The following is a 9,239-nucleotide window of genomic DNA, read 5'->3' as shown; positions in this document are numbered from 1 at the left end:
TGAAGAGGGCAGAGATATGGTGAAATTCCTGGACGAGCTCTTCCCGAGACATAACAGGTCATAAACTGGAAATCGAGCGAGCTCACAGAGTCCCGGTTCGCAGAACTGCTGAGGGAGACAGGCCCCGATCGATTCTGGCCAAATTTCTGAGGTCATCCGATAAAGATCTCGTGTTGCGCCAGGCGAGGAGCAAAGGGAAGCTTTCTTGGAGGAATCATAATATTTTCTTTTTCCCGGACTTTTCTCAACAAGAGAGAAACGCGATAGGTTCAAGGAATGCAAGAAACTCTTACACCAACAGAAGATCACTTTTGCACTGATGTTCCTGGCCAAACTGAGAATAGAAATGAAGAATGGTCGCAAAGTATTTACATGTCCAAAACAGGCACTCTCCTTCATAAATACATTGGAGTAAGCCATTTGATGTTTCTTATATTAGTGGACTGACTCGCGGTTCAGGGACTCTATTATCTTAGGAAGCTGAGTGCCATTTTTGTTTCTTTTTGCACTGGCTCCGCCTAGCGGCTGGAGTTTGTTTTGTGGCATGACTCCAAGAAACTTTTGCATTGACGGAAGATCGTTTTTTTACACTGAAGTTCCTGGCCAGATCGAGAATGGACACTATGGATGACCACGAAATATCTACATGCTCACATAAAGGACGTCTTTTATAAAGTTGACGGGCTGAGTAAGTTATGGTGTATTTTTTATTTTATTTTATTTATTTTTTTGTGCGGCCTCTGAGTTAGTTTGGCTCTTGATCATCTGAGGAACCAGGATGCTGGTTTTGTTTTTCATGCTGGCTCCGCCAAGCGGCTGGAGCTTGTTCTGTTGAATAACACTCCTTTGGAACAGCTGTGGATAAATCTGTTTGTTCTTTGTGCTAGAACAACTGAATGGCTTTATATCAGCTGGAGTTTGTTTTGCGGAGGATCACACCTTCGAGACGGTTCTGTGAATGAGTCTACATGTTTTTTCTGTTATTCTGCCTGTTGGCTGGGGTCTGTTTTACTAAATATTTTCTGTTATGTAATTTTGCCTCACAAAATTTGTATAGAAGCACCGGACTTGAGAAATCCGATGGCCAAGTTGTCACAGGGGCTCTCGTAGGCGTACATGGACTCTTTGATTTTAGAGGGATTGACTCCGGTTGGCACTGTCGTGCATGGGGTTTGATTGTTGCATTAATGGGGAATGTGGTCTGTGTAATCTTGTTTTTGACACACAATTTATTTTTTTTTATTACATCAATATGTCAAATGTTAATATGAATAAGTTATCTCTCTCCACATGGAATGTGAATGGGTTGGGGCACCCTATAAAAAGAAGGAAGGTTATTTATTTTCTTAAACGTAAGAAATATGATATAGTGTTTCTTCAAGAAACACATCTTTCCCTGCAGGAAGCTGAAAAATTTGGTAAGATATGGGGTGGACATGTTTTCTTCAGTGCTAGCTCAAGTAAGAGCAGGGGAGTCATTACATTAATAAGTAAACATCAACAATTCAAATTTCTCAAACAGATTAAAGATAAATTAGGAAGAGTCATTATTGTTTTAGCAGAAATTCAGGGGCAAAGGTTGATTTTGGCTAATATTTATGCACCTAACGTTGATGATCAGGGCTTTTTTATAGATCTTGAAGGGATGCTGCAAGCCGCTGGCACCCCTCGTGATATAATTTTGGGAGGAGACTTTAATCTTTTGATGGACTCAGTTCTTGATCATAGTGAAGCAAAAGTGTGTAAGCTCCCTAGAGCAACAGTGATGCTTCACAGGATGTGTAAAAATCTTGGTCTTGCAGATATTTGGAGACTTTTGAACCCATCTGGTAGAGACTATACATTTTTTTTCATCAGTCCATAAGATTTATTCTAGAATAGATTTTGTTTATATATCTAAGTCCCTCATTTCATCTGTTGTTGACTGCTCAATTGGAAACATCTTAGTCTCGGATCATGCCCTGGTGAGTTTGGAGATGTTGCCACATACGGAGAAAAAGAAATCATATAGTTGCTGCTTTAATGTATCCCTTTTGCAAAATCCTGATTTCCAACAAATGTTAAAAACCGAAATCAGTGTTTATATGGAGACCAACTGGTCCTCAGTATCTTCTATGGGCATGGCTTGGGAGGCACTTAAGGCAGTTCTTAGGGGTCGGATTATACAGCATGCCTCATTCACCAAAAAATCCAAAGCACGAGAACTTGTGGAGTTGGAAGGGAATATTAAAAGTGCAGAGGCAGAGCTGAAGCGCAGAATGTCGTCTGATGGCCTCAGAGAATTGACTCGATTGAAATACAGATATAATGCTATTTTGTCACGGAAAGTGGAGTTTTGGTTATTCAGGGCAAGACAGTCATATTCTGAGTCGGGGGACAAAGCAGGGAAGCTTTTAGCTAGATATATAAAGCAGAGAGAGTGTTTTTCTACGATTCCCTCAGTGAAATCTGCTGGTGGTGAAATTTTTACCTCGGTCACTGATAATAATAATGCTTTTAAAGAGTTCTATCTTGATCTTTATAGTTCTATGTCTTCGTCTACTGGTGAAGATATTAGAAACTTTTTGGAACCATTAGAACTTCCTAAACTGATGACTGAGTAAATAAATGATCTTGATTCTGAGATAACCTTGGAGGAACCTGACGAGGTAATTAAGACCTTACCTACAGGCAAAGCTCCTGGGCCAGATGGTTTCGCTGCTGAATTTTTTAGATCTTATGCTACAGAACTGGCTCCACATTTGTTAGAAGTTTATACGGAATCATTAAAGAACAGAAAGCTTCCTCCAACTATGACACAACCCCGGATCAGTCTAATTCTTAAAAAGGACAAAGATCCAAGTGTGTGTAAAAGTTACCGTCCAATTTCCCTGATCCAGCTAGATGTAAAAAGTAAGGTTATGACATCTTTTATACGTATAGATCAGGTGGGGTTTATTCGGGGCCACAGCTCTTCTGATAACATTAGGCGTTTCATTAATATCATGTGGTCAGTAGTGAATGATCAGTCTCCGGTCACTGCCATTTCACCGAAAAGGCGTTTGATATGGTAGAATGGGATTATCTTTTTAAGATTTTAGAAATTTATGGGTTCGGGAGTACATTCATTGGTTGGATTAAGTTACTTTATAGACACCCTGTAGCAGCGGTACAAACAAATGGATTAATTTCAGATAATTTTACTCTGGAAAGGGGCACTCGGCAGGGTTGCCCTCTTTTCCCATTATTGTTCTGTCTTGCCCTGGAACCATTAGCAGCCGTGATAAGAAAGGAGGATGATTTTCCAGGGGTGGTGGCGGGAGGTGTGGCGCATAAGCTTCTGCTTTACGCAGATGATATTTCATTATTCGTCTCCGACCCCACTAGATCTATGCCTTGCCTCCACAGAATTATTAATTCCTTTTCCAAGTTCTCTGGATACAAAGTCAACTGGTCTAAATCCGAAGCTTTAGCTCTGACTGCGTACTGCCCAGTAACGGCCTTTCAGCTGAGCGCCTTTCAGTGGCCCAAACAGGGCATTAAGTATTTGGGTATTTTATTCCCAGCAAATTTGTCTGATTTAGTTATTTTTGACCCTTTAAAAAGTTTTCGAGCAATGTGGACAGATGGGCTTCATTACATTTATTGATGATTGGGAAGATTAATGTTATTAAAATTAACTGTATTCCAAAATTCAACTACCTGCTACAGTTACTCCCTATAGATGTCCCCCTCTCTCATTTTAAGCAATTTGATAGAATTGTGAAGTCCTTCATTTGGAATGGTAAACGTCCTAGACTACATTTCAACAAATTACATAGGCCGATTGACAAAGGTGGGATAGGCTTACCCAAGATTTTGTTTTATTAATATGTGTTCGGTCTCAGGCATTTGGCTCATTGGTCGCTTCCACCTGAGAGAGCCCCTCCCTGGTTTTCTATTGAACAGGAATTCCTTGCCCCAATTTCACCATTGCAAAGTCTTTCTATTAAACTAACTGGAGAAGTTAAGTCACACCCTGTTATTTCACATTTGCACATGATTTGGACAAGAGTGGCCAGAGTATTTAATTCGGACATTTATTTAACTGTTGCCTCAAGCATATGTCTGAACCCAAAATTATGTATCAATAAGTCCCCTTTCTGTTGGTCAGAGTGGATTGTGAGGGGGATTGTTACACTCGGCGACCTGTATGAGAGTGGAGTGTTGAGATCGTTTGAGAATTTGGGTCATCATTTTGGGATTCCCAGATCTCAGTTTTATAGGTATTTACAGCTGCGCTACATGCTCTGTACTATTTTTGGGAGTAGCACACATCCCCCTAAAGCGGCAGATGCTTTGGGAGAGGTGATTACTGCTTTTGGAAAAGGTCATGAGGCATCAGTGTATTACTCCCTGCTGGTTCGGTGTCTGGGGGATGGAGCTTTAAATTCCCTCAGGAGATTATGGGAAAAAAATTTGAATTTGGTATTGGAGGAAGAAGGGTGGACTAGGATTCTAAAAAAATTTCAAGTCTGCATCTAGAGATGCAAGGGTTCGCTTTATGCAATTTAAGATTTTACATAGATTTTACTGGACCCCCTCTAGATTATATAGGCTTGGTCTTAGAGACACTCCCAACTGCTGGCACTGTCAATCAGAAGTTGGAGACACAACTCATGCCTTTTGGGGGTGTGTTAAGATTCAAGATTTTTAGATGAAGGTGCAGAGCTATTTGTTTGACGTTCTGGGCACTCAAGTTTTGCTTTGCCCCAGATTTGTATTTTGGGCGACGGAGCGGTCATAAATTTGGGGGACAAATTTATACAAAATTGGGTTTTAACAAGTGTTATGATTGGCAGACAAGTCATTTTAAGGGGTTGGAAGTCCGATGGAGCGCCATCATTTCCAGAGTGGTGTACAGAAATGGGGAGGATGGCAGCGTTTGAAGAAGGGGTATCTAGAGGATTGAGTAATTTGGACTCGTTTATGGGAAAGTGGGGCAAATATTTGGCATTGTTGGAGGGCTCTCGGTGAGGGACAGTGGAGAGAGAGATGTAGAGGTTATGTGTGTGATTTATTATATTTTATTAATTATTTTATTTTTATATATTTGGTTTTGTGTGTCTATAATTATGTGGGACCACTGGGATGTTCTTATGGGTAGGGTTGGGGGTGGGGTAGTAATAGAGGGGGTTAAGTATTGCTTCTGTTTGTATATGTTCTTGCTTTTATGTGTTAATATAGGAATCAATACAAAAAAATGTTAATGAAAAAAAACAAAAAACAAAAAAACATGTGCCTTTAACCCCATTGTAGCCTATGTTTATTATCCTATCTATAAGTTGTATGCAACCTTGGAAGTTGAAACCAATTAAACTTGTTACTTAAGATGAAAATGTTGATTATGTGAAAACCATTAGAAATGCAGGACAAGATAATGTTAGTCTGTTTCATTTCAAATCAATGTGAGCATGTCCATCCTTTGCCTGGTTAAACAAAGAAAGAGTGATGAGCAAAGAGCACAATCAATAACAATTTGCTATTATTACCAAAAAGCTGCTATTACAGTAAATGTTGGTGTTTGTTGTTTACATCAACTAAGAAATTATTCATGAGCATTTTATATGACCTAAGGCCAAATCCAATGAGTGTCCCAGGAATCACATAGGATGCAGTTTTCTTAGAAAACAAGACATCTTTACTTGTTGTTGAAAATGCAGACCATAGCAATCTTTGCAATTGTTGTCAAGAAGACATTATCAGAGATCTAACTAGATTCTGCGACATATAGCCTACCATATCTCGTAGCATGGAAACAGGGTGAAAAACTGCATCACTGGTCTTAAATAATGGGTATGCAGCTGTAGTCTACTGCAGTCGCCCTCATTACCAAGAACACAGTCCTAGTTGTGTAAAATTTAATTCAGCTATTCATCATTTGTAATGTTCAGATGGTTTCCATTATCAACTTTTAAAACTGTACAGTATATCTCTTGGTGAAACATTAATTTATGGTTTATGATGCTGCCTATAGGGAATTATTTCATTTATAAAACATTTTTATTTACTAGTATTAATTCATTTGGATACCACTGCTGAATGGAACTATATCTTGATTTTCATCAACGGAAATAGAAAATCTCAACTAAAGCATAAACCAGACTCTTAATTTGCAACGTGATTTAGTAATGTTTGAATAGCATAAGTAATTGTGCTTAGATTTTATTTATTTATCTTTTGCTAAGGCGGTAGATAAAACTTCAAAGTATAAAGATCTCTTTGTGTTGCCATTCTGTTTCAAATCTATTTTTAGACCCATTCACACTTATCCGTTTAAGTTTGAAATCTCAGTTTTCAGTTTCCTACATCATCACGTTTTAAAGTATGCAGTAATGAAAAGTGTTCTCGAAAGTCTCTTTTCGGTGGAGGAAAACAACTTTCCAGTGTGGTTGAGAGGCGTAAACGTAGCACAATCAATGTGTTTTAATACAAAAATGGATTAGTGTGGACGTGGCCTTAAAGGAGTGTTTCTCACATTGGACATTAAGTGGTGACCCAACACTGTTTCAAAATTGTTTAGCATAAAAAAGTAAAAACTATCCTTGGCCAAATTTTTACGTTTATTAATATAGCAGTTTTTGCAGATGGGGGCATGTCAAGCAACATCTGTTCATTATGGCTTGTCTATAACAAGTGACAGATACTGTAAATTTGCACCAAAATATAGTAGTGTTTGATTGGACGTATACAGCCTTTGACATCAACAACAAAAAAGTATGGAATGCATTTTCTCCCTTTTTTTTTTTAGATAAGCCTATTTATTTTGCTCTCCTGATTATGCACAATTGTTTGGTTAGTTGCTTTTTATTATTTCTTGTTAGCATTGGTTTTTCCCAGCTGTCCACAAACTTATATCAGAACAGACCTTTATCCACCAGACCAAGTTTGGAGATATCAGCACAATCTTCATAAATAGCATGTGGCTCATTTCTAAAACATGTAATTGATACCCAGTCCTCTTAATGCATTAATGTAGATCAACCATTCACTACAGTCTCTGAGCTCTGCAGGCACTCACATGGTTTCCTAGAAACAACACTAAACTATGGTTCACATAGTCATTTCCTGTGGTAACAGTACGCAGCTTACTCATTCATTATCACCTGTGACATGGGGCTTCCATTGTTCACATGTGAGCAGATAATTATTTCCTTACAATGGAGGAGCATTTACACCAATGGGGAGTGTTTTTTACAGGTGTTGTCTGCATAATGAGCCCTCACTATAAAAAGCATACAAAAAAAGAAAAAGTCTTGCTCAGTGTTTGTCTTGTTTTCCAATAAATTTCAAAACATGCTTAAGATATATTTTCGAGAGGCAAAATGACATAAGATTTTTGTTTTGTTTTCCAAGCTATGCAACAATGTAAAAAGTGCTATACAAATTGACCTGAATTTAAGACTTGTTTTCAGAGAATATATCTTGAATTATTTTTACTTGTTTTAAAGCATAAAACAAAGTTTGGTGAAGTGTCAGAAAGCAAGAGACCCAAGAGCAGAGGAATAGATCACAGGATTTATTGACAATAAGTTAGAACGCAGCAGGGCGAAGCGTGGGGAACCCGGCACCGACTGCAGCAGGAAGGTGGAGAGTGTTTGTTGACGTGTGCGAGTCATGGTCGTATAGAGAGCAGATCCGTGAGGAATCCTCCATGAAGAGTGTTCGTAGGCGTGTATGCGTCGTGGTAGTAGGGAGCAGATCCATGAGGAATCCTCCATGAAGAGTGTGTTTGTAGGCGTGCATGCGTCGTGGTAGTAGGGAGCAGATCCGTGAGGAATCTGCTGTTGAAGAATGTGTGGGCAGAAGAACAAGTGTAGCAGCAAACTGGAAGATAACCGCGCTCTAGACACACAGGCCCAACTGAGGCAGAGCGAGCTAGTTGAGTTACATGAACACACAACAACAACAATGATAATGACACAATGAAGGGTTTAAGTAGGCAGAGAATCAATGGAGAACAGGTGCTGTCAGCACGCTAATTAGTGGCATGATCATGTTCCCATGGAAACACCGATCAGGCATGCAGCACCTGAGACACATGAGGGAGAGAAAAACAAAACAAACAGAACCAAACAGGCAAATTCACCAGGACTGTGAAAGTGAAGTTTATGCTTAAAACAAGAAGAAAAAAAATGGGGTAAGAAAATTTTAATTAAATTAAGATATATTCAGTATATTTAGATATTTTTTACTGGAAAATAAGACAAAATTTCTGGTCAAGAAATTTTTTTTTTTTTTTTTTTTTTTTTTTTGCAGTCTTCATTCAACCAAAATTCATTTACAAGCATACACATTTTAAAAAATTCACATTTAAAAACGAAGTGAGTGTTGCACAGAAGGGATGTTATGTGATGCACAAGGCAAAAGCAGTTTCTGTTTTTGGTAATGGAATGCTTTGAACTCTTTTGGTGAGAATTCACTTCACAATATACTGATTTCAAGAGCAAACAATACTTATAAAATGAGTGAAATCAATATTTCAGCAAGTAATCAATGTCTATAATTTTCCATTGTCATTGTCGTTCCTCTAAATACACATTTGGAAAAGATATACTGTATTTTCAAATTGGTATTCTCAGTGGCAATAAATTACATTTAATAGAAATTAATATTTTGATGATATTTACATGTACAGACAACTTTGATATGATCAGATTAATTTTATAATGTAAAACAAACACATTTTGCAAATACAGTATGTATCAATGTACATATATCAATGTACAATGTAAAACAAACACATTTTGCATATACTGCCCCCATAATACATGACAAAGTAAAAGTAATATTCGGAGTTGGATCATTACACACAATGGCCTTTACAGTGTTTCCACTTAAATGCAGTGATCTTCTCATAATATGATTAAAGGAATAGTTCACCCAAAAATGAAAATTCACTCATCATTTACTTTATCTTTAGAAGAATATCCCAGTTCTGTTGGTCCATACAATGCAAGTGAATGGGTGCCAAAATTTTGGCATTCCAAAAAGCACATAAAGGCAGCATAAAAGTAATCCATACGACTCCAGTGGTTCAATCCATGTCTTCTGAAGTGATCTGATAGGTGTGGGTGAGAAACAGATATCAATATTTAAGTCTGCTAGAAATCCTTCTCCTGACCAGTAGGGGGCGATATGCATGATGAATGTGAATCACCAAAAACACAAGAAGAACAATGTGAAAGTGAAAGTGCACATTGATTGACTGAGCAATGAAG

The sequence above is a fragment of the Myxocyprinus asiaticus genome, chromosome 13, assembly GCF_019703515.2.
Source record: "Myxocyprinus asiaticus isolate MX2 ecotype Aquarium Trade chromosome 13, UBuf_Myxa_2, whole genome shotgun sequence".
NCBI lineage: Eukaryota > Metazoa > Chordata > Actinopteri > Cypriniformes > Catostomidae > Myxocyprinus > Myxocyprinus asiaticus.
Note: the sequence above shows the minus strand (reverse complement) of the source record.